At 45.3% G+C, this 25,624-nt stretch overlaps 1 protein-coding gene across 3 annotated transcripts in view; it reads left to right on the top strand.

Annotated features, from left to right (window-relative positions):
- The first annotated feature begins 3,786 nt into the window (after window positions 1-3,786).
- tnfaip8l1 (tumor necrosis factor, alpha-induced protein 8-like 1) overlaps window positions 3,787-25,624 on the top strand; it is a 49,474-nt gene continuing 27,636 nt past the window's right edge. Inside the window, exon 1 of one of the 3 annotated variants that reach the window (XM_069928863.1) lies at window positions 3,787-3,808. The gene's annotated coding sequence lies outside the window, so the exon portion shown is untranslated. Of the gene's footprint in view, window positions 3,809-7,034; window positions 7,560-25,624 lie in introns of those variants that run through there. The other 2 variants (XM_069928861.1, XM_069928860.1) reach the window with 2 other exon arrangements.

The raw sequence follows: 25,624 nt of genomic DNA on the forward strand, positions 1-25,624 counted from the left end.
AAAGCCTCACCACCACTTTCTAAAGAGCAGGTTTGGACTAGTTTTGAGTGCTGGCCCACAATCTCCAATAGAATAAAAATATATGTGAAATAAAACTCATTAATCAGGCTTCGCAATGTAGAACTGGCTTTTAACATTTCAGTAAAAATAACAAAGTCAAAAGATCTAATCTTGGGGGAAACTGCAGATGAATTGGATGTGTTCCGGTTTCTGGTCCAACCACTTTTGAGAAAGAAAGAGGCAGAAAAACAGGGAAGTGAAGCACTTGTTTATATATTTGTTTGTGATGTCTCACACTTTTCACCTGAATAAATATTGTTGAATAAATGACATTATGGATAGGCAATCTATGAACAGTGAGATTCCACAAGATGGAACTGGATTAACTGAGTGGTCAATGTGGTGTTGATAGTGTGGCAGCTGACGAGTGCACTTGCAAACTCATAAGCAATATCCTTCAATTGGTAGCAGCCTAAAACATAAACTGAACATGCTGGAATGGAAAAGAAAGCAGTCAAACAATGGACTAGTTAACATTTCAGGTGTAAATCTTGGGATTTTCTTTTATATCCACCATGTAAAGACCCAACACTTAAATAAACTTCATTAAAGTCATTAGTGACATCCGTTGTATGTATCAACCTCTTTGCACCCTCAACAATGCCATTCATCTCCAGCACCCAGCTTTGCAGTTTCATTTGATTTCACCTTTGCATGTCCTCGGTATTGCTAGCCTACATTGTTTTGTACAGAAACCTCCCTGTATCAATTCTTGCTCCCCTCATCCTTAACTTATTGTCTAATGGTTGGCACGACAGTTAGTCATAGACAATGCTATAAGACCGCAAGCAATCCAGGATCAAAGGAGTTTGTACTTTCTCGCCATGACCTCCATGGCTTTTCTCCAGGTGGTCCAGTTTCCTCCCAGCTTCCAAGGTAGGTTAATTAAGTGGCAGGTGTTTCATAGGCTGGAATGGCTTTCTACTGTGCAATATTGTTAAAAGAACCATTAAAAATACGAAGAAGTACAGCCACAATCATGGACTCCATGCGTAAATGGTACACCAGTGATTCCCTGAAGTATCCCCCACCAGTGTGCTGTTAAACTCTTGCCCACCATACTTAACTAAAGATGTTGTAGTGAGTACGAAAGAGTGATTTTGACATATTGGCAGGAAAATGTGGAAAGACAATAAAAGGTAAAAAGAATGGTGAAAATGGGATGCAAAAATAGAAAGGCCTGGGATAGTTTGTGAACCTGTTTTTAATGGTGAAAGCAGTCTGTAAAGCAAACAAGTTCCTGTCTTTATATATAGAAACAAAGAATACAAAAGCCAGGAAGTTACACAGAACCAAAATGAAACACCAGTTCAGGCCCAGCTGGAGCATTGTCTCCAATTCTGGTGGATGTTTAGAAGATATGAAAGCTTTAAGGTGGTACAGGAGAGATTTACCAGAATGGTCTCCAAGGACGATAGACTGAAGGAGTTGGTTGTCCTCTGTAGGGCAGTTGGTAGTGCGATCAATGACCACTTGCAGACCACTCGAAGTAAGGGCCAAAGGCTTTATTGATCTAAAGATCTAAAGATCCAAGCATGCCTCAGCATGCTGCTGGCTCAAGTCCAAGGACAGGTATGAGGGAAGAGACTAGGGCTCTTGGACTTTATTTGGGGTCTTAAGGGGAGGGGCTACTGGTTCAGCAGGCGGGCCAGCCTGCCCAGCTCAGTGGGGGACGTGCCCGCAATACTATGTTCCACCACAGCTAAACAAGAAGGTCTTCAGATGCTGGGGTCAAGTCCAATACATTAACATTGTGGAGAAACTCAGCAGGTCATGCAGCATCCATAGGATGTAAAGGGTAACCGAGATTTCAGCCCTGAGCCCTTCATCAGGTCATAGGGGATGTTATAGAGGTGTTAAGGCTATGGAGTTTAGTTAAATTAGAGAGAATATTTCAGTCGATGAAGGTTGATAATCAGAGGCCACAGATTTAAGATGATTTTCAAAAGAGTAGGGTCAATGTGTGAAAATATATTTCACCCAATGTGTGGGCAGGACATGGGTTATAGTTACCTGGCAGGGCGTCAGAAAAGATTCAATAGAAGGTTTCAAAAGGAAATCAGAACTATTACCTTCAGGTTCCACCACAGATTTTAATCACAGCTCTTCATCAGATCCAATATCTCTTCACATCTCTGTCTGCATTATCACTCCAATCCAAACTCTCTGCTCCTTGGCTTCTTGTGCAAGCTCTCTGCCCCACCCTCTTATGTCTCAGCCATGTCTTCTCCAGTGTATTCACTGAAATTCATTTTCTCAGCTTCCCCTAATCTCTTTTTATTTAAAAAATCAATTCAAAACCAAATCTCTTCAACTATATTTTCCATCTCAACTGCTCCTGCCTCTGTTTATATATTTTATGCACCTAATTTGAAGAAACTGGGAGGACTTCAACACCAATATAAATCAAGCTATTGTTTCCCCTTTTTGTAACAGCAATATACATGTGCTTGTGTTGCAAAGTTGAATAATATGAGTGTTATATTTGAACAACTAACTGTGTGAGGATGAAGCCATGACTCAGGCAACTCACTAAGATTTGCATGTCTTGAAGGAGATGTCTCTGAAGTTAGAGGTGCTAGTACAGTAGATGTGATTTATGTGGACTTCAGTAAGGATTTCAACTAAGCCCCAAATGATTGACTGGTCCAATAGGTTTGGGTCCAAGGGATCCAGGATGTAAGTGCCTTGAATCAAAAATTACTTTGACAAGAGGAGACAGAGGATGCTGGTTAAAAATGTTGGTTTTAGGATCTGTACTTGGACCCTTGCTGTTTGCTCATTTGAATCTGAAGAAAGGTGGTATGATCAGTAAATTTGAAAAACAGCAGAGTTGTTGACAGGGTGATGTTCATGTCCTGATGAAATAAATTTAAAAATGGCAGATGGTGTTTCATCCAGATAGGTGTGCAGTGATGCATTTCGGGAAAAGTAAGGAGGCCAACGCAGACACCATGAAGAGTGAGATCCTTAGGAGTACTGAGGAACAAGATACTGAGGTACAGGACCTTGGTGTGCAAGTCCAAATATCCTTGAGGGTGGCAATGCAGGCAGACAATATGATTTTTTTTAAAGCATAGGAAATGCTGGTCATCATTAATTGAATACAAGTGCAGGAAAGTTATGTTACAACTTTATAAAACAATGTCAGTCCTTGACTGGGGTACTGCGTGCAGTTCTGGTCACCACACTATGGAAGGATATAAATAGCACTGGAGAGTGTGCAGGAGATTCACCAGCATACTGCTTAGGATTGAGAAGAAACTGGGTCAGATGAGCAGAGGACATGATTGAGGTGTGTAGATACTCTAGACTGCAGGAACCTTTTTCCATTATTAGAGGTGAATAGACTTAGAGCGAGAGACTGAGAGCCATGTGAGGTGGACTTTTTTCACCGAGAACATGGTGAGAGTGGTGGAAGCAGAGACACCAACAATTGGGTAGATGAGCACTTAAATCCCATGGGCCAAGTGCAGGAAAGTGGGATTAATACAGACAGACAGGTGAGCTGAATGCCCTGTTTCCATGATGAAAGATATGAGACTAACAGCGCAGAACGAGTTGGGAAAAATCAGGCCAGGCTGCCAATGGAATGGCCAGCGAAGAGGAATCTCGCCATTCAAAGCAGAGATTCTCTGAGGACTGAGATGATCCAAATTGGAGAAACAGATGCAATGTCTTTGTATAGTCCCAGCACCTCACATCTCAGCGCAATGAAGGAAGTTTCACTGTACACCCTTTATCATTGGTAAGTTTGTGCTTCGGTGGAAAGAGAAGCCAATAATGTGGCGGATGTAGATGAGGGAAGCCGATAATTCGGACAGGTCAAAGAGCATTTGAAGAAAGATGATGAACTTTACGCAGAATTTGTTCAGAAATTACTTCGATTCAGGTTTATTGTCAGAGTACATGCAACCCTGAGATTCTACTTCCTGCTGGCCAGGCAGAATTACCACTTGTGGGTAATGCATAAAAATGTACACACACACATTTACACACACACACATACACATACACACACACATACACACACACACACACACACACATACATATACACACACATACACACACACATACATATACACACACACATATGTACATATACACACACATATATACACACACATACACATATACACACACATCTTCTTTGGCTTGGCTTCGCGGATGAAGATTTATGGAGGGGGTAAATGTCCACGTCAGCTGCAGGCTCGTTTATGGCTGACAAGTCCGATGCGGGACAGGCAGACACGGTTGCAGCGGTTGCAGGGGAAAATTGGTGGGTTGGGGTTGGGTGTTGGGTTTTTACTCCTTTGTCTTTTGTCAGTGAGGTGGGCTCTGCGGTCTTCTTCAAAGGAGGTTGCTGCCCACCGAACTGTGAGGCGCCAAGATGCACGGTTGGAGGCGATATCAGCCCACTGGCGGTGGTCAATGTGGCAGGCACCAAGAGATTTCTTTAGGCAGTCCTTGTACCTCTTCTTTGGTGCACCTCTGACACAATTTTCTTTCTTCTTTGGCTTGGCTTCGCGGACGAAGATTTATGGAGGGGGTAAAAAGTCCACGTCAGCTGCAGGCTCGTTTGTGGCTGACCAGTCCGATGCGGGACAGGCAGACACGATTGCAGCGGTTGCAAGGGAAAATTGGTTGGTTGGGGTTGGGTGTTGGGTTTTTCCTCCTTTGCCTTTTGTCAGTGAGGTGGGCTCTGCGGTCTTCTTCAAAGGAGGCTGCTGCCCGCCAAACTGTGAGGCGCCAAGATGCACGGTTTGAGGCGTTATCAGCCCACTGGCGGTGGTCAATGTGGCAGGCACCAAGAGATTTCTTTAGGCAGTCCTTGTACCTTTTCTTTGGTGCACCTCTGTCACGGTGGCCAGTGGAGAGCTCGCCATATAATACGATCTTGGGAAGGCGATGGTCCTCCATTCTGGAGACGTGACCCATCCAGCGCAGCTGGATCTTCAGCAGCGTGGACTCGATGCTGTCGACCTCTGCCATCTCGAGTACCTCGACGTTAGGGGTGTGAGCGCTCCAATGGATGTTGAGGATGGAGCGGAGACAACGCTGGTGGAAGCGTTCTAGGAGCCGTAGGTGGTGCCGGTAGAGGACCCATGATTCGGAGCCGAACAGGAGTGTGGGTATGACAACGGCTCTGTATACGCTTATCTTTGTGACGTTATTCAGTTGGTTGTTTTTCCAGACTCTTTTGTGTAGTCTTCCAAAGGCGCTATTTGCCTTGGCGAGTCTGTTGTCTATCTCATTGTCGATCCTTGCATCTGATGAAATGGTGCAGCCGAGATAGGTAAACTGGTTGACCGTTTTGAGTTTTGTGTGCCCGATGGAGATGTGGGGGGGCTGGTAGTCATGGTGGGGAGCTGGCTGATGGAGGACCTCAGTTTTCTTCAGGCTGACTTCCAGGCCAAACATTTTGGCAGTTTCCGCAAAGCAGGACGTCAAGCGCTGAAGAGCTGGCTCTGAATGGGCAACTAAAGCGGCATCATCTGCAAAGAGTAGTTCACGGACAAGTTTCTCTTGTGTCTTGGTGTGAGCTTGCAGGCGCCTCAGATTGAAGAGACTGCCATCCGTGCGGTACCGGATGTAAACAGCGTCTTCATTGTTGGGGTCTTTCATGGCTTGGTTCAGCATCATGCTGAAGAAGATTGAAAAGAGGGTTGGTGCGAGAACACAGCCTTGCTTCACGCCATTGTTAATGGAGAAGGGTTCAGAGAGCTCATTGCTGTATCTGACCCGACCTTGTTGGTTTTCGTGCAGTTGGATAATCATGTTGAGGAACTTTGGGGGACATCCGATGCGCTCTAGTATTTGCCAAAGCCCTTTCCTGCTCACGGTGTCGAAGGCTTTGGTGAGGTCAACAAAGGTGATGTAGAGTCCTTTGTTTTGTTCTCTACACTTTTCTTGGAGCTGTCTGAGGGCAAAGACCATGTCAGTGGTTCCTCTGTTTGCGCGAAAGCCGCACTGTGATTCTGGGAGAATATTCTCAGCGACACTAGGTATTATTCTATTTAGTAGAATCCTAGCGAAGATTTTGCCTGCAATGGAGAGCAACGTGATTCCCCTGTAGTTTGAGCAGTCTGATTTCTCGCCTTTGTTTTTGTACAGGGTGATGATGGTGGCATCACGAAGATCCTGAGGCAGTTTACCTTGGTCCCAACAAAGCTTGAAAAACTCATGCAGTTTGGCATGCAGAGTTTTGCCGCCAGCCTTCCAGACTTCTGGGGGGATTCCATCCATACCTGCTGCTTTGCCACTTTTCAGTTGTTTGATTGCCTTATATGTCTCATCCAGGGTGGGAACCTCATCCAGCTCTAGCCTTAGGGGCTGTTGAGGGAGCTGGAGCAGGGCGGAATCTTGGACTGAGCGGTTGGTACTGAAAAGAGATTGGAAGTGTTCTGACCATCGGTTGAGGATGGAGATCTTGTCGCTGAGGAGGACTTTGCCGTCTGAGCTGCGCAGCGGGCTTTGGACTTGGGGTGAGGGGCCGTACACAGCCTTTAGAGCCTCGTAGAAACCCCTGAAGTCGCCAATGTCCGCGCTGAGCTGTGTTCGTTTGGCGAGGCTAGTCCACCACTCATTTTGGATCTCCCGGAGTTTGCGCTGAAGATGGCTGCATGCGCGACGGAAGGCTTGTTTCTTCTCTGGACAGGACGGCTTTGTAAGGTGAGCCTGGTGGGCAGCTCGCTTCTTTGCCAGCAGCTCCTGGATTTCCTGGCTGTTTTCGTCAAACCAGTCCTTGTTTTTACTGGAGGAGAAGCCCAGTACCTCTGGTGCACCTCTGACACAATACACACACATATACACACACACACATACACACAAATAAAGAAAGAAATGTAAGCAATTGATTGCAATAGAGAGAGAAAAACAAACAGTGACGTGCGAAAGTAAGTCCTTAAATGAGTCCCCGATTGAGGTTGTGGCAGAGGAGTCTGATGGGGTGGAGGGGCAGGAGCTGCTCCTGGACCTGGTGGTGCAAGTCCTTTGGCATCTCTATCTCTTTCCTGGTGGCAGCAGCTTGTCTCCGTCCACGTGTTGGTTGATGCATCAGGGAGCCCTTAAGGTGGCAAAGGGGAGGGGAAAGGAAATGTCCAGCAAGAAAAAAAATCAACTGGGCAACTCTGAAGCTCAGCTTTTGCGCCCTGCAACTCCCAGCTCAATGCCCACCCTCGGCCGCTGCTGATTGCTCCCCGAGGCCCCACATCTCAGCTCCATTGGGCGACAGGCGTGTCAATCATCTCTCCCTGCGCCCCGTGGACCTGACAGTTACTCGCACCCCCCTCACCCTTTTTCCCCTTTCCCGGAGTCAAGTTTTTCAAGCCGGGGACAAGGAGGGGTTCGCTCCGGGTCAAGCGCGTTGGTTTGGCAGCAACCCGGTGTCCGTCGAAGGCGTCCGGAGGAGGCGGAGAAGTTTCTGCTTGCGGAGAGAGAAGTTGCGAGGAGTTGGCTGCTCGCTGCGGCCGCCCATCCGCGCTGGGAGGAAGGCAGGTAATTCAGCGGAACAAAGAGGCTGGTTGCTGGCATGTAGAGGGGAAAATAAACCCACGCGGCAAAGTATTGATATAGAGATAACACTTTGGTGCGTGGGTTTATTTTTACCTTTACATGCTCACCAGCCTCGATACACACACACACACACACCGGGGAATTGAAGCCCTAAACCTATGGTTGCAAATGTATGTGTATATATGTATCTATTTATGTGTGTGTATGTATGTGTGGAAATTACCCCTCCATAAATCTTCGTCCGCGAAGCCAAGCTAAAGAAGTAGAATGTGTATGTATGTGTGTGTGTATGTGTATGTATGTGTGTGTCTATATATGTGTGTATATATATGTGTGTGTGTGTATATATATGTGTGGAAATTACCCCTCCATAAATCTTCGTCTGCGAAGCCAAGCTAAAGAAGAATGTGTCTGTCTGTGTGTGTGTGTGTGTCTGTGTGTGTGTCTATGTGTGTGTGTGTCTGTGTGTGTGTGTGTGTCTGTGTGTGTGTGTGTGTCTGTGTGTGTGTCTATGTGTGTGTGTGTGTCTGTGTGTGTGTGTCTGTGTATATATATGTGTGTGTGTGTGTATCTATGTGTGTGTGTGGTGGGGGGGGGGGGGGAATTGAAGCCCTAAACCTGTGGTTGTAAATGTTGGAGTTATTGAAGTCACCCACTGTGGGACATTTTTCTCACAGATGATTGGAAATGTGCAAAGGGAATTTCCGTGTCCTCCCGCTGCCCACTTAAAGTAACCTGTTTGTGAAAGATTGGTCTTCTCTTGACATTCCTTTCGCCTCGTTTTAAAAGAATTTTCACTGTATTCTCCATCTCGAAGTGCTCTCTTGTCAGCAAGACTTGAAGCTCATTTATTTACTTGAGATCGCTTTGTTTAGAAACGTAATGCAAACGCCGATGTATTGGTGAGGAACGTGTTTTTGGAGGTTCTTGGCAGTGATGGTTTGAATTTTAATTATCACTATTGCCCGGGCGTTGTATCAAGTTAACTCGACGTGTGAGCGAACCAATCACAAGGGCGTTCAATTGCACCAGGAAGGCCAGCACGAAACGAGGGGTGGGGAGTTGAGTGGTTTCTCTGGCAACGTGTAACAAACTGATCTGTGTGTTTCACCTGAGCAACTTGCCCTCCGGTTCACGAGGCTCGTATTTTCTTCTGACTCTTGTTACACTGAGTCTCATTCTACAAACTGGGTATTAAATGACCCCCTTGTCCGGTCCTGCATCATTCATCACCTCAATGAGCGCCCTTCCAACACCGCTCAGGAATAGGCCCACGATGTCTGTGCGAACCGTGACAGCAAATGAAACCCATCCTATCTGCGTGCCCAGTCTGTTCATGAGGAGAAGCAAGTGCCTCTGTCATAGTGTTCCCACTGCCTATTGCTCCGTGTGGACGAAAAAAAGTACCTTGCACATCTCTTCTAAGCTCTTCCCCCCGCCCCAAACCTTCAAGAAATAGCCTCTAGTGATTCAAATTTCCAATCTGGTGAACTAGACTTTGACCATCCACCCTAACTGTGTCACCCCTCATCTTCTGAAACTGCAGAGAAGACCACCTGTCTGTCCAAACTCTGCTGGGAGCTGATACTGTACAATCCAAGCATTATCCTGGTGGACCCTCATCAATGCCTCCACATCCTTTCTATAACATGGTGACTGGAGCTGCACACAATAGTCCTAGCCAACGTTTTGTACAACTGTTCAATCAACACCCTGATTAATGAAGGTAAGGGTGCCTTATAAAAACACAATACTGGAGACGCCCGGCAAATCAAACGCTGTTCTTTACGTAGCAACAATAAAGGAACATAACCAACGTTTCATGCTTGAGCCCTTCACCAAGGCAAGAGCGCCTTGTGCCTTCTTTGCCATCTTATCTAGTGCTTTTTCCACTTTCAGAGAGCAATGGACTGGCACCTTATCAATGATTCAAAAGATCCCGCTGCTAATATGTAGCTTCCACGTGCATTTGTTCTCCCAGAGTGCACCATGAGATTAAACTTCATCTCCCATTTCTTTGATCGTATTTCCAACTGTTCTATATCCTTGATAATCTCCACCAGTTGTTGTGTCAACTGCAAATTAGCTCAGCTACATTTTCTTGCAAATCGTTGAAGTGCATCACAAATGGCAGCAGAGCATTGGCCCAGTTCTCTGCAGAGCATCACTAGTCAGAATAATATTATTCCACCCCTCCCCTCTTTTTATTACTAAGCTAACTGAATCTATCAGAATACAGGGTGTTGGGAGGTAGAAATGTGCTGACCAGCTGCATCACAGTCCTCCAAATGGTATGGACACAGTCCAGGGTATCACAGGCAAAACTCTCCCCACCATCTAGAACAGGGGTGTCAAACTCAAATTCACGGAGGGCCAAAATTAAAAACTTGGACTAAGTCGAGGGCTGAAGTAAATATTTATTGAAAATTTTCAACAACATCTGCATGTTTTCTTTCAACGTATGCAATGTTAACATTTTTCTTATTAAAATAAATGTTTAATAATAGTTTTGGTTAAACTCTTTCATAAGAAGCATTAACAAATAAGAAATAAAATATTCAATAAATAATATTTCTCTCTAGCCTTTAAGCCAAGGATCGCACTCTGCCGAGAAGCATGTTAGGGAGCGGAGGTCTGCAGGGAGCCCTCCCCAGCCCAGCCAGCAAACCCGAGCGGCATCCCCCCCCGCCCCCTCTCCCTCCTCCACCCCCGCCTCCGCCTGCCGCAACCGCTGCCAACAACCCAAGGAGTCCCCGCTGGTCTCGCCATCTCACCGGGAATACCGTGAGAGCGGTGGAACTCGTCCGCGACCTCCACCCTAGTGGAAAGTCCGATGCCCAGCAGCACCCACCCACAGATGAAGCTCAAGGACGTTGGAGCTAGGCGGCGGGTCCGTCGGAGCTAGGCGGCGGGTCCGTCGGAGCTAGGCGGCGGGTCCGTCGGAGCTAGGCGGCGGGTCCGTCGGAGCTAGGCGGCGGGTCCGTCGGAGCTAGGCGGCGGGTCCGTCGGAGCTAGGCGGCGGGTCCGTCGGAGCTAGGCGGCGGGTCCGTCGGAGCTAGGCGGCGGGTCCGTCGGAGCTAGGCGGCGGGTCCGTCGGAGCTAGGCGGCGGGTCCGTCGGAGCTAGGCGGCGGGTCCGTCGGAGCTAGGCGGCGGGTCCGTCGGAGCTAGGCGGCGGGTCCGTCGGAGCTAGGCGGCGGGTCCGTCGGAGCTAGGCGGCGGGTCCGTCGGAGCTAGGCGGCGGGTCCGTCGGAGCTAGGCGGCGGGTCCGTCGGAGCTAGGCGGCGGGTCCGTCGGAGCTAGGCGGCGGGTCCGTCGGAGCTAGGCGGCGGGTCCGTCGGAGCTAGGCGGCGGGTCCGTCGGAGCTAGGCGGCGGGTCCGTCGGAGCTAGGCGGCGGGTCCGTCGGAGCTAGGCGGCGGGTCCGTCGGAGCTAGGCGGCGGGTCCGTCGGAGCTAGGCGGCGGGTCCGTCGGAGCTAGGCGGCGGGTCCGTCGGAGCTAGGCGGCGGGTCCGTCGGAGCTAGGCGGCGGGTCCGTCGGAGCTAGGCGGCGGGTCCGTCGGAGCTAGGCGGCGGGTCCGTCGGAGCTAGGCGGCGGGTCCGTCGGAGCTAGGCGGCGGGTCCGTCGGAGCTAGGCGCCGCTGTGAATATCTAATTAACTTTCCCGTTAACTATATCGGTGTACTACTGTGCCTGCTGTTGAAGTGCTAAAAACTAAGGTATTGCTTGCTGCTTTGCATGTGCTATACTTGCGCGGCGGCCAGCGGGCCAACTCTAATATATATTTAATATGATCTTGCGGGCCAAATATAATTATATGTGCGGGCCAAATTTGGCCTGCGGGCCAGAGTTTGACGTGTGTGATCTAGAACATCGACAGTGAACAATGCCTTTGGAAAGCGGCAGCAATCATCGAGGATCCACACCACCCATCACTCGCTCTTCTCACTGCTGTCATTTGGAAAGAGGTGTAGGTGCAACAAGACTCACACCACCAGGTTCAGGAACAGCTGATACCCCTCCACCATCAAACATCTCAAGGACAAATTCAATCTGAGATACAATTAAGGATTCTTGTGCACTTTATTGATTTTTCTTTTGTTCTTTCTGTATTGCAGTCAGTTTATTTACATTATTATCTGTTTGTAGTTCTTTTAGTTGTTTACATTCCTAAATAGAATAATACCTAGTGTCGCCGAGAATATTCTCCCAAAATCACAGTGCGGCTTTCGCGCAAACAGAGGAACTACTGACATGGTCTTTGCCCTCAGACAGCTCCAAGAAAAGTGCAGAGAACAAAACAAAGGACTCTACATCACCTTTGTTGACCTCACCAAAGCCTTCGACACCGTGAGCAGGAAAGGGCTTTGGCAAATACTAGAGCGCATCGGATGCCCCCCAAAGTTCCTCAACATGGTTATCCAACTGCACGAAAACCAACAAGGTTGGGTCATTTACAGCAATGAGCTCTCTGAACCCTTCTCCATTAACAATGGCGTGAAGCAAGGCTGTGTTCTCGCACCAACCCTCTTTTCAATCTTCTTCAGCATGATGCTGAACCAAGCCATGAAAGACCTCAACAATGAAGACGCTGTTTACATCCGGTACCGTACGGATGGCAGTCTCTTCAATCTGAGGCACCTGCAAGCTCACACCAAGACACAAGAGAAACTTGTCCGTGAACTACTCTTTGCAGACGATGCCGCTTTAGCTGCCCATTCAGAGCCAGCTCTTCAGCGCTTGACGTCCTGTTTTGCGGAAACTGCCAAAATGTTTGGCCTGGAAGTCAGCCTGAAGAAAACTGAGGTCCTCCATCAGCCAGCTCCCCACCATGACTACCAGCCCCCCCACATCTACATCGGGCACACAAAACTCAAAACGGTCAACCAGTTTACCTATCTCGGCTGCACCATTTCATCAGATGCAAGGATCGACAACGAGATAGACAACAGACTCGCCAAGGCAAATAGCACCTTTGGAAGACTACACAAAAGAGTCTGGAAAAGCAACCAACTGAAAAACCTCACAAAGATAAGCGTATACAGAGCCGTTGTCATACCCACACTCCTGTTCGGCTCTGAATCATGGGTCCTCTACCGGCATCACCTACGGCTCCTAGAACGCTTCCACCAGCGTTGTCTCTGCTCCATCCTCAACATTCATTGGAGCGCCTTCATCCCTAACATCGAAGTACTCGAGATGGCAGAGGCCGACAGCATCGGGTCCACGCTGCTGAAGATCCAGATGCGCTGGGTGGGTCACGTCTCCAGAATGGAGGACCATCGCCTTCCCAAGATCGTGTTATATGGCGAGCTCTCCACTGGCCACCGTGACAGAGGTGCACCAAAGAAGAGGTACAAGGACTGCCTAAAGAAATCTCTTGGTGCCTGCCATATTGACCACCGCCAGTGGGCTGATCTCGCCTCAAATCGTGCATCTTGGCGCCTCACAGTTAGGCGGGCAGCAACCTCCTTTGAAGAAGACCGCAGAGCCCACCTCACTGACAAAAGACAAAGGAGGAAAAACCCAACACCCAACCCCAACCAACCAATTTTCCCCTGCAACCGCTGCAACCGTGTCTGCCTGTCCCGCATCGGACTTGTCAGCCACAATTGAGCCTGCAGCTGACGTGGACATTTACCCCCTCCATAAATCTTCGTCCGCGAAGCAAAGGCAAAGAAGAAAAGAAGAGTTGTTTACATGTTTACACTGTGTACCATTTATTTTTTACACTACCAATTAGTGCTAATTCTGCTGCTTCTGCAGGACAAAGGAATCTTAGGGTTGTAGGTGATGTCATGTATGTATTCTGACAATAAATCTGAATCTGAAAATATAATGTATGAGTATGGATAACCAATAGAAAGCAGATAATCAGGATAAATGTTTTTTTTTTCTGTTTGGTGAGCAGAAATCGTTGCTGGGTCCCCAATTGTTCACGATATGCATTACGGATTTAGAAAAGGGCACCGAGTGTAATGTATCTAATTTTGCTGATGACACAAAATTGAGCATAAAATCAAATTGTAAGGAGCATGTGGACAGATGTGGAAAGGATAAATGAGTGGCCAAGGGTCTGGCAGATGGAATATAATAGTGGTGAATGTGAGGTCAGCCTCTAAGGAAAGGAAAATAGATCTCATTATTATTTAAATGGTGATGGATTGCAGCATGCTGTCATGCAGGGGACTTGAAAGGGCTTGTGCATGAATCGCAAAAGGTTGGTTTATAGGTGCAACAAGAAGGCAAATGAAATGTCAGCCTTCATTGCTGGAGGGGTTGAATTTTAGAGTGGGATGTTTCCACTGTGACTGTGCATGGTATTGGTGAGTTCACACCTATAGCACTATGTGCAATTCTGGTCTCCTTACTTGATATATCCTTAAGATATACTGGCTTTGGATGCGATGCAGAGGAGATTCACCAGGTTAATTCCAGAGATGAATGGGTTAGCATATTAGATGAGATTGAGTCACTTAGGACTAAACCTGCTGGATTTCAGAAGTACGATGGTGATTTTGCAGAAATGTACAAATGTACAAATTTCAAAAAAGTTAGATAAGGTAGAAGTTTCCACTAGTTGGTGAGACTAGAACCAGAGGTGATAGCTTCATAATTCAGTTTTTTGCTTCCTGAAGTCAACAAACAGCTCCTAGGTTTTGGTGACATTGAGTGAGTGGTTGTTGTTGGTACACCATTCAGCCAAGTTTTCAATTTCCCTCCTGTAGGCTGACTTATCGTCCCATTTATATAACCTTCTATCAGCAAATTTGTAGATAGTGTTGTCGCACTGAGCCACACAGTCATTGGTGTATTGCGAGTAGAGCATGGGGCAAGGAACGCAGCCCTGAGCCCTGGTGCTCCAGTACTGATGGAAATTGTGGAGGAGATATTCTTACCAATCCTCACTGTGGTCTGAAGGTGAGGAAATTCAGGATCCAATTACGCAGGGGTGTTGAGTTCTAAGTCTTGGACTTTACTGATCAGTTTTGAGGGGATGATTGTGTTAAATGCCAAACTAGTCAATAAAGATTTTTCTGGTGTATGCAACTTTGCTGTCCAGGTATTGCAGAACTTGGTGTAGAGGTTCATGGAAGGGAAAAGAAAATAATTCTCTTCTTTCTCTTCTAACCTCTCTCCCCCTATTACCCCGTGCTCCTGCCCCATCACCCCTCTCTCCCTAATATTCACATGGCTGCCTGATATTCAGCACTCCTGAAGAAGGGCTCAGGCCCAAAATATCTACTGCCTTTTACTTTCTATGGATGCTGCATAACTTCCTGGGTTTCTTCAGTTCTTCTGTCTACTTGGTACAATCCTTTGTCATGAACTGATATTTGCTGTGCTTTTGACTACTAGAACGACTTAATTTCATCAATAAAGTTGACTCCTTTACTTCAAGCTAGTTAGTTACATTTCTCTATGACTGTATCCAATTTGGCACAAACTCTGTTTGCATTGGACTTTACAATGAATTCGTCATCTCCCAGTTTCGTCCAGAGAGAACGGTGCTGCTTTGAAGGCAGTTTTCTTCTTGTTTGCCTTTCAGTGTGAGAGACTGACCCTCGTGCTGAACGTCTGATCCACAATAAATGAGACTGTTCGTGTTTGCTTTGTGGGCCGCTCCCTTATAATGCTATATGGCTGGAAGTGCTGGATCTAGATGGGCTAGAGGTTGCAAACAAGATCCGTCATCCTGATCTTGGTTTTTAAAAAAAAAATCACGTTTCTTTTGTCTCCATCTCGAAGTGATGGCACCTGTCGTTATTCGTCCAATCTTCCCAGTCAATCTTTACAGTATATAGGAACCTGGATCTTATAGCAAGCACGGGAATGGTACTGTACTTCATCCTCTATGTAATTCATGGATAATTGAGAGTGGAGGTTTTTTTTTGTCTTATTCTCTCCCCATTCTCGGTTACAGATGTTAACAGTGATGTCTACTTTCAGCCATGGCTAAGATCAATTAACACAGTTAAGAAAAACATGGGGATCCTTCTCATTTTTGTGTTGCAGTACCACACCAGAAACTGTGTTTACTCAACCATGGAATACAAAGAACCGACGATTGCATTTAGTTTTTTTTCCGGTTCTATTTTTGCATTGCTGATCTTTCTCATGACATTGATTTAGAAGCAGTGATTCAGCCCAGAATTATGGAAGTCAGTTCCCCAAATATAGTAACAACAGTCAAGCTCGAGCAGGTTCAGAATTAAACTGTGATATTTTAGTTTTTGTGATGATCGTTATTCTGTTAATTGCATTTATCAGGGAGCTGTGTAAAAGAGGAATTATTGACTGTGTTCAGTAGAACAATTTTTCTTGCATTTTCTTTATTTGTCAATTCTTGCTTTTTTTTTCATTTTAGAGTTACACAAGCCCCTTTTTCCACTGGCATCCCAGTTAATGTCCCGGGATAGGAAACCCTTTGTGCCATTTCCACTGGGCCACCCTTAACTGGAACATAATTCATCCCCAGGAATTGAAACGTTCTACCTTCAACTGAAAGTGGGTGACTTTCTGCCATCCCTTTTCCACTGGTTTTATCAGCATGCCAGCCGGGAATATGAGTAGGTATAGAGGTGGTTAATCTCTGGCGTGAAATGACGTAATTTGATGCCGGTGTTCAGACGACGTTCCTTTTTCGCTGGACCTTGTCCAAGTAAATTCCCAGGACAGGGTGCCAGTGGAAAAGGGGCAACAGTAACAAGCCCTTATGGCCCACAAACCCATGCCACTCAAATACACCAAATTAACCTATAAAACCTCGCACGTTCTTGGAGGGTGGGAGGAAAGAAAAGCACCAGGATGAAACTTGTGCAGACATGGGCAAAATGTACAAACTCCTTAAATACAACACCAGATTCGAAACTGGGTTGCTGGCACAGTAATAGTGTTCACTGTGTGAACCGTGACTCCCATTATCCCATGCATGCTCCAAGTCAAAAGATTTTGCTCATTCAAATTCTATTCTAGAAACAAGAATGCAGAAAGCTAGACAGATTCCGTCTCGCGCAGTGGATATTCAGGAACTGAATATTGCTTGAGGTGTCAGCTTCTAAATACAGTGTTGAACCATGGTCTCTCTCCTTTCAGTGCCAAAAATCAGTTTATCCCAAGGCTGAGACAACCATCCAGGCATCTTGTGTGCTAGTGTTAGGTGATTCCCAGGGAGTGAGTTATCCAGATATTACAAGGCAGTCTCTGGCCCCAGTCCCAAAAGCTAGGGTCTGCTTTGCTTCAGAGATGAAAAGAGATCAAACATTTACAAACTTCTATCAAACTAGAACTCTCACAGATGGGTGCAAGTAAAGAATCTATGGCATTAATTTGAGGAATAACTGCATGATACCCCTCTCCTGACCAATCATTGCTATTCACTAATAAAATGATTAATCTGATCAGTCTCAGTGTTGCTTTTGGAAACCAGCTGTGTGAAAGTTAGTTGCTGCAGTATAATATGACAATATTTTAAAAGTTTTTCATTGACTTTTGAAATTTATGGAATTTTGCTGCAAAGGGATATAAAAGGAACCATGTCATTTTAATCAGTATTTTTCTCTCGACACTCGTGTATTTATCTCTTGGGTACTGTGCTTTTGTACAGTAGTTCAGCTGCAAGAAACCATTTAAGGTTGACTTCAAGTGGGTGCAGGGAGTTATTTTAGAAATGCAGCATGGAGACGAGATTTAAGTTTACAATGAGAAGTGGGTATGCAGAACTCAATGTTTCTTTGCAGACAAAAACAAACTTGTTACATTATAAACCTTAAAAATCAATTGCCCTGTATTCAAAACCTGTAACTTAACCGTGTTTTTTTTTCCCATAACGTTCAGCAAACTCACTCCCATTGGTAACAGCAGCTATACCATTGCACTCCAAAGGTTCATCTTCCAAACCTCACCTGTAAGAGTGCCCAAAAAAATCTCTACAAGTGATACTTGTGTAATATTTTGAACTGTGGTGGGGAAGCAGAGAGACTTCAAGCAATGCACGTGCACGTCTGTCAGAGATGCGAGGGATAATAGGCAGGAAATTGTGGCTGAAACAAGTACAGCGTAAAGCTCAAAGGTGAGAGGGAAAAGGGTAAACGTAACAGTGATTGAATTCTTTTTCATTGGAATTGATTTACACATACGGCAGTTGTGGTGGTACACCACCGGCCTACTGCAGGAGGCAACACCTATACCTGGAGGAGAGTACTGCCGGCCTACTGCAGGGGGCAACCTATGTCCCTGCAGGAGTGCAAGGGGACAGGACAACACCTGGCCGGCTGTCAATCAGTCGGCCTGAAAGGATCAAGCCCCACCTGGTCAGGAGTCAATCACCCCCCAGGATATAAGCCTGTGCCGGCCTCCCCCGAGGCCTCACTCAGAGTTGCTGCAGCCACAGCCAGCCTGGCTCTGTGGAGGTCTTTGTGGAGTCTTTACCTTGTGTGTGTCTGATTCTGGCTAATGGCGCTCCACAGCCAGTAATGGAGATGAAATGGTTAAGAGTGCAACTGAAATCAAACTTCCTTGAACTTGGTCAGCCCTGCAGGAAATGCTCACAATCGTTTCAGCCAGAGGGACAGAAGTGAATTATTTATTCTCTCCAGTCTGCTACTAATATATATATATATATTAAAACTCTTCTTTATTGATGATTGTGCTGGTGCACTGAAAGGTTTTGCTGGTCAGTTACGTTGTGATTCCTGCTCCTGGCAATCTGAGGTTGCTGCGTTCTTGACCTCAGCAGCAGCATTGAAATGACTATGAGAAAGCAGTGGTTGAAACGTTGCGATTGGCAGTGCTCGGTGCATTGCTGGCTTTCCCCTGGTATTTCAGGGGCCATGTGTGGGCCAGCAATGTAAAAATAGTTAATGCTGGCCAGACGTCATCTGAGGCAGTAAAGGCTTTCAGTGTGTTTGCATTCGACAAGTCACCTCAGATAAAGCAAAAGGCACGTGACTCTGGAATGGCTGTGATTCTGTGACTCTATTTGTTAGAGACAGTGACTGAAGCTAAAATAAAAAAAAAGTAAATGAATGGCATGTTTGGAGCCCCTTCATTGACCCTCAGAATGAACCACAGTGAGTCAGGGAGAATGAAGCTTTATTTTTGACTCTCTGTTACAATTTTACTCCCCTGTGTTATTTTCCATTCAATCCTACTTGGGCAAAAGTGAGTCCTGGTTATGGATTTAATAGGACGATGGTGTTTGGCATTATGATTAAACCATTCCATTATTTTGATGCACAAGAAATAAATAGTTTACAAGCTTGTTGTAAAGTGGATATCTACTGTTGCATTTAAAAAGTTGTGTTCAATTGCCATTGGCTTCAATCTAGTGACATGAAAAATACATCCTGCCAGAGAAGGCATTAAGGACCCAAAAGTTGGAGCAGTGTAATAAAGGGCCATTAGCTTTTAAGAGCATTGGTGATTTAAGGCTTTGATTTAATTGAGATGTTTAAAATCATTGTTTTAGTAATTGCACAGATTAAGTAGAAGCAAACTGTTTACTCTGTTTGAGAGCTCCAGAAATCTAAAATTAAATGCAAAAGGTTCAGATAAGTTTTTGTTTTAAAAACGAGAGAATTTTGTTGACATGGAGGTTTTGTCAGGGTCCAGATTGGATCATCAGTTAATGATTGAAGCAAGTGCCATTTTCTCATTTTACCAGTGGGTGTGGTAAATGCTTGAGGTAAAAGAAATCAAGGGAAATGTGTAAAGGTAAAGCTTATAGATGATAATTGTTGACATTTACTCTCAAATGCTGTATATTTTAGTCTGAAAACATGTTAATTAAAGCATAAGTTGTCCATGGTTTTCTCCACTCATTTATTGTGCAAGTGGGAAAACCTAGAAAAAAATTGCACTTTGTAAACCAGTTAAATTGAGTAAGGAATGTTGCTAGAAAATGGTGTTCAAGACCAAAGGCATTTGTGTCTTATCACTATCCTTGTGCAAAATTATTATGATACATCTTCTGGATATCCATCCCATAGGATGGTTCCTTTCAGTCAGTTTGTACATCCTGAAGTGGCTGTCCAAGTTGATTCTTGACAGACACTGCAAGGATACCCCACTCTGCAGAAAGGAACAGCGTGAATGGATTTTAGGTGAGTAGGAGGCTGCGCAGGTCCAGACCCACCCTCTTGACATTCCTCTTGGATCCGGCAGCATGGTGAGGTCCAAGATGACTGGGGGGAGTTCTGGTGCAGTGAATGGCCAGGCCAAGCTTCGAGGCAAGGGTTGCCCTTTCCGTGCTTCCCGGCATGTGTTTGCTAGATGGGCATTGACCCTACTAGAGAGTTCGCCCACCCTTTGACAGATCTTGTTTTTCATCCTGCAGGGTGCCTCGCCGCCCTCTGCACCAGGTAAGCCTAGTGGGGAAAATGGTTTAGTCGCCGACTACCGGACCATGCGACGGTTAGTACTGGATTACATGGTGAAGTAGCACTCAGACGACTTGATACTTAAATGTACTTTAAAATGAATCCCAAAATGTTTTCATTTTCATTTTCATTCCCATTTTCCAGCATTGTATTGGGATCTTGGCATGATTACAGTGGAAAGAATGTTTGAATTGTTACTGGGTCTGATCCACAGACTGTGTGGTCTGTTTAATCTTCTGGCAAGGTTTTGGTGCAAGGTTAAAGTACCTGGTCATGTATTAACCCTGAACCGGTTGATGTTTTCAAGGAATTATTAACCACTACATATCTTGTCCAGCAGATTTCATAAGGGAATTCTTTAACATGGAGATACACATTTATATTTTGGTGCATTCTTATTTCATTTAACAGAGTTAATTTAATCCCCAACACTTTTGACCTGCCCCTCCCTTTCCCGTGACCCTCTTCCCACCCCACCCTCACCCAATTTTGCCTGTCATTCATGTTGAAGTGACACATGCTGAGGTGCAGATGCAGGAGTAATGGTTGCTCAATTCGACCTTGCCTGACTGACCACAAGTGTCAGCAGTGTACTAGAGTGTTGTAGGAAGGTGCATCATTTGTAGATCAGTCCCATCCTTATTGATGTGCACCTGTGTATTCCTTAGGATACCTGATGCACTTTAGAGCCCAATGAAAAGTTCTGAAATATAACCTGTTGTAAGAAGTTCAACCCAATATGTAAACAGCAAACTTTCAAAAATAATGAGTTTAGGGACAGCGTGTCAGAGATAATTACTCATGTCATCTCTTTAGTAGTTTCAAGGGAATATCTTGCATCTGAGAGAGTACCTCAGGCACAAGGGCTTGTATATAAAGTCATAAAGAAAATACAAGAATACATATGTGATTGTGAACTGCCATTGTTGGCAGGATGCAACATATAACTGTACGAGCTTGTGTGAAAATATAAATAAAATATTCAAAAAAAAAGAGAGTACCTCAGGCCCAGGTTTAATGTATCGACAATCAGGGTGTGGATCAGTCCTTCCGTCTCTAGAGTTGGACTTGAATCCTCAGTCATTTGATTGAGGCAGAAAGATTTTAATTTGATTAATTTCTTTTAATTTTAATTTAGACACAGTAACAGGCCCTTCAGGCCCATGAGCTGTGTCGCCCACTTAACCGATGACCCTGGTACATTTTTGAATGGTGAGAGGAAGCCCACACAGACACGGGGAGAGTGTGCTGGATTTGACCCTGGCTCACTGGTGCTGTCACAGCATTGCGCTAGCCGTGCAGCCCCTAAATGTTTGTTATAGTAGGAATGAATGGGTAATGAAGAGCAGCATGTGCTGTGGCTAACTTCCACCCAACTCCGTGAGCCTCCCACCACTCCCCACCCAATCACTGACTGGACCCACCAAGCTTGGTGCAACTTCTTGAACGTGGTTTGAATTTGATTTTGACATCCAGAATGCATACTCTTTGCATCATTATTTGCACGGGCACTTAATTTGCAATTAGGGTTCCGATAGATCTGTTCAGTTTAAGCTTAGATGCATATCCAGTTGGCATTCGGTCTTATAGGACCTCCTTGTGGTTCCCTAATTACTCAACTGTGGGTGAACAAGCCAGTACAAATCACCAGTCTGTTATTCTTCTTTGTTTATTGTTCCAAATTTGGGCTGATTTGCAGTGTAATTGGGATGGTTGCCGATTTTGCCTCACACTGCATGGAATTTGATACCATGGCTAAATTACTTTAATTGTTGGCTGAAGGAGAGGCTTAGTAGTGACTGCTTTCAGAGGAACCCCAACTGCTCCTATGCTCTCTGTGCCTTGACAGTAATTACTTTACAATGTACTGAAAGGGAACTGGGGGGCACTTGCAGACTTTGTGAAAGGTGCGAGCACCCACTCCCGAAAATGGCAGTCAGAGTTGGACATAGAACAGAGTAGCAAAGGGTCACACCCTTCAGCCCATGATATCAATTTAAACTGCACATCTACCTGTGCGTGGTCTCTACCCCTTCTCTCCCTGTCTGTACATATTTGTCTTAAATATCACTATCCCATCTGTTTCCACATCTCTGTAAGTGTATTGCAGCCAGCTGCCACTGCTTTGTTTTTAAAAATAAATTTGTCTCACTAATCTCCTTTTAAACTTGCACGGTCTCAGCTTCAGCCTGTGCCAACTATTATCTGGTCTTTGCACCCTAGGGAAAGACTAGCTATCCACCCTATCTGTTCCTCTAATTCCACCTAGTTCCATCAGATTGCCCTTCAATTTCTGATGCTCCGAAAAGAACAACTTCAGCTCTCCTTATAGTTAACACTCGCTAATCCTGGTGAACCACTTCTGCACCCTCTCCAAAGCCTCCACCTCCCTCCTGTAATGTGGTGACCAGAACTGCAACAATACTGCAAATGTGGGGTTAATATTCATTTTGTACAGCTGCAATGTGGCTTCCCGACCCTATGCCCTGACTAATTGAAACAAGAATGCCATACTCCACCAATGAACCTGCTCCCCCGGATACTTCAAGTACATCAATGTTCCTAAGGGCTCTTTCATTTATTGTTTACTTCCCTCCTACATTTGTCCTCCCAACGTGCAACATTCACACTTGTCTAGATTAAACTCCAGCTGCCATTTTCTCTCTCCATAGATCCAACAGATTTATACCCTACCTTCTTGCTGTATTCTTTGACAGCCTTCCTCACTAACCACAACACCACCAATTTATGTGTCATCTGCAGATTTACTAATCAGCCCATGTACACTTCTGTTCAATACATTATATACCATAATGAGCAGTGGCTCTAGAACTAATCCATGCGGAGCACTACAGGTCACAGACGCCCAGTGAGAATAGTGCCCCTCTACCACTACCTTTTATGAAGTTGCTGTATACCAGGAGCGATGGATCGACCGATAATGAGATAACTGTTGAATGCTTCACTAAACTGCGTGTATTCAACATCCACTGATCTAAAATCATTGATCAACTTTGTCACCTCAACAAAAAAAAACTCGTGTTTATAAAGCATGACTCTCCGACACAAAGTCATGCTGACTATCCCCAATAAGCTGATATTTTTCCAACTATCCCAAGGAATCTCCTCCAATAATTTTCCTAACACTGATGTAAGATTCACTGGGCTATAACTTCTTGGTTTGTCCCTATTGTCCTCTGTAAACAAAAGGACATCATTGGTTATTCCCCAGACCTCTGGGATCTTGCCTTTAGCTAAAGATCACTGACAAGGTCTCAACAATCTCTGCTCTTGCCTCTCAATTATCTTGGAATATATCCCATCAGTCCCTGGGAATTTATCCACCATAATGTTCTTCAACACCATCTTCTTTACATCAGAATATCCGTATACCTCTCCCTGATTGCTCTATACTCCATGGTAAATATTTATGCAATATATTAGTTTATCTAACCAGGTCGAGGTACAAGTTCCTTCCATTGTTTTAGAATGATATTAACCTCTCCCTAATTATCCTTTGTTTTAATGCATATACAAGATGCCTTAAACCTACCTGCCAAGGAGATTTCTTGGCCCATTTCAGCTCTTCTGATTCTCTGTTTAAGTTCTTTCCTGCTTCCCCGGAATCCCTCGGGGGACTCTGTCTAATTTCAACTTCCTAAACTTCACATATGCTTCTTTGTACTTTTTGAGGAAATTTGCAACATCTCTTGCCATTCAAGGATTTTTTTTCCCCACGTGGGAATTCTGACCAACTTGTCTTTAAACAATCGCTTCCACCAGCGTTGTCTCCGCTCCATCCTCAACATTCATTGGAGCGCCTTCATCCCTAACATCGAAGTACTCGAGATGGCAGAGGCCGACAGCATCGAATCCACGCTGCTGAAGATCCAATTGCGCTGGGTAGGTCACGTCTCCAGAATGGAGGATCATCGCCTTCCCAAGATTGTGTTCTATGGCGAGCTCTCCACTGGCCACTGTGACAGAGGTGCACCAAAGAAGAGGTACAAGGACTGCCTAAAGAAATCTCTTGGTGCCTGCCATATTGACCACCGCCAGTGGGCTGATCTCGCCTCAAATCGTGCATCTTGGCGCCTCACAGTTAGGCGGGCAGCAACCTCCTTTGAAGAAGACCGCAGAGCCCACCTCACTGACAAAAGACAAAGGAGGAAAAACCCAACACCCAACCCCAACCAACCCATTTTCCCCTGCAACCGCTGCAACCGTGTCTGCCTGTCCCGCATCGGACTTGTCAGCCACAAACGAGCCTGCAGCTGACGTGTACATTTACCCCCCCATAAATCTTCGTCTGCGAAGCCAAGCCAAAGAAACATCAGGTGTACACTTGCTAAATACTGGTAAAAGCTTCTCCCAATCTAATTTCTGATTCCTGCCTAATATCGGGTTTTTTTAGGTCTCATAAAACCCCCTTAATATCAACTCTTGCACAAAGTTCAGCACCAGGGCCACTTTATCTACCAGAACGTCGGAATGTTGTCTAATCCGCACATCTTGCTGAGCATTTCCCAAGCCTTCTGTTTCTATTTCTAATTTCTGAACATACCTGTGATCCAAATGTACTCGTCTTCTCTTTCCTCCTCATCTAATGGGGTGGCACGGTTGGCGTAACAGTTAGTGCAATGCAGTTACAGCGCCAGTGATTGGGACCGGGGTTCTAATCCCATGCTGTTTGTACGTTCTCCCCGTGTCTATGTGGGTTTTCCCCGGGGGAGGGGGCTCCGGTTTCTTCCCACTATTTGAAACGTACCAGGAGTTGTGGGTCAATTGGGTGTAATTGGGCAGTATGGGCTCGTGGGCTGAAAGGGCTGTATATCCAAACAAAATGTATCCTGTTTTAATATTCCTTTTTGCTCATGGCTAATTCATTTTCCTGCAATGCAACATGCTAGTTGTCTGATTATTCCACTGCTTGTTGGATTTACTGTTTTTTTTATTTCCTAATTATGACCTGGGCTTTGTCTGGACATTCCTTATATTCCCAGTAAAAAATGGCTTATTTGCTTCTATTTAACTTATTTTTCCATCATCTTTTTTATTCATGAGATAGCATTCACTGGAATAAAAAAAATGCTTTAATCTCTTCAGGTGCAATCTGAACCGTTCCCTTTGCCAGGATACACAGTATGACCTGCTTGGTGATTAGGAATTGGATGTCCTGCCTGTTTTAGTCACAGCTCCCCAGTCCAGAAATATTGAGACCATTTGCAGCCTTGAACAATATCCTAATTTCAAGTTCAAGTTTATTATCATCTGACTGTACATGTACAACCCAACAAAACAGCGTTTCTCTGGACCATAGTACACTGTACGTGAAAACCATTTCAGGTAAAACCCCTGGTATCCACACCTATGAAGATTGATAGATGCTAGATGAGTGAATTTACTGGTGGCTTGAGATTGCTGGTTGCACAATTGGTGAACTTAAGGTGAGGCGTGCCAGTGTTAAACTTCCATATGTTGTACTAATTTATTTTCCATAATTTTTTTTGCCAGTTGCCTGAGGCTGCTGGATAACTGGAGTTTTTGCCATATATATAAAGTTGAGATGACAAACTCAGCGCAAGCATCTTCCTAATGGTACAGTTTCACTTTCAGCTTCCTTTACTATTTTAGGACATTGATTATCCTGGCTATTTCCCTTGAGTGCAAT

The sequence above is a fragment of the Narcine bancroftii genome, chromosome 3 (assembly GCF_036971445.1).
Source record: "Narcine bancroftii isolate sNarBan1 chromosome 3, sNarBan1.hap1, whole genome shotgun sequence".
NCBI lineage: Eukaryota > Metazoa > Chordata > Chondrichthyes > Torpediniformes > Narcinidae > Narcine > Narcine bancroftii.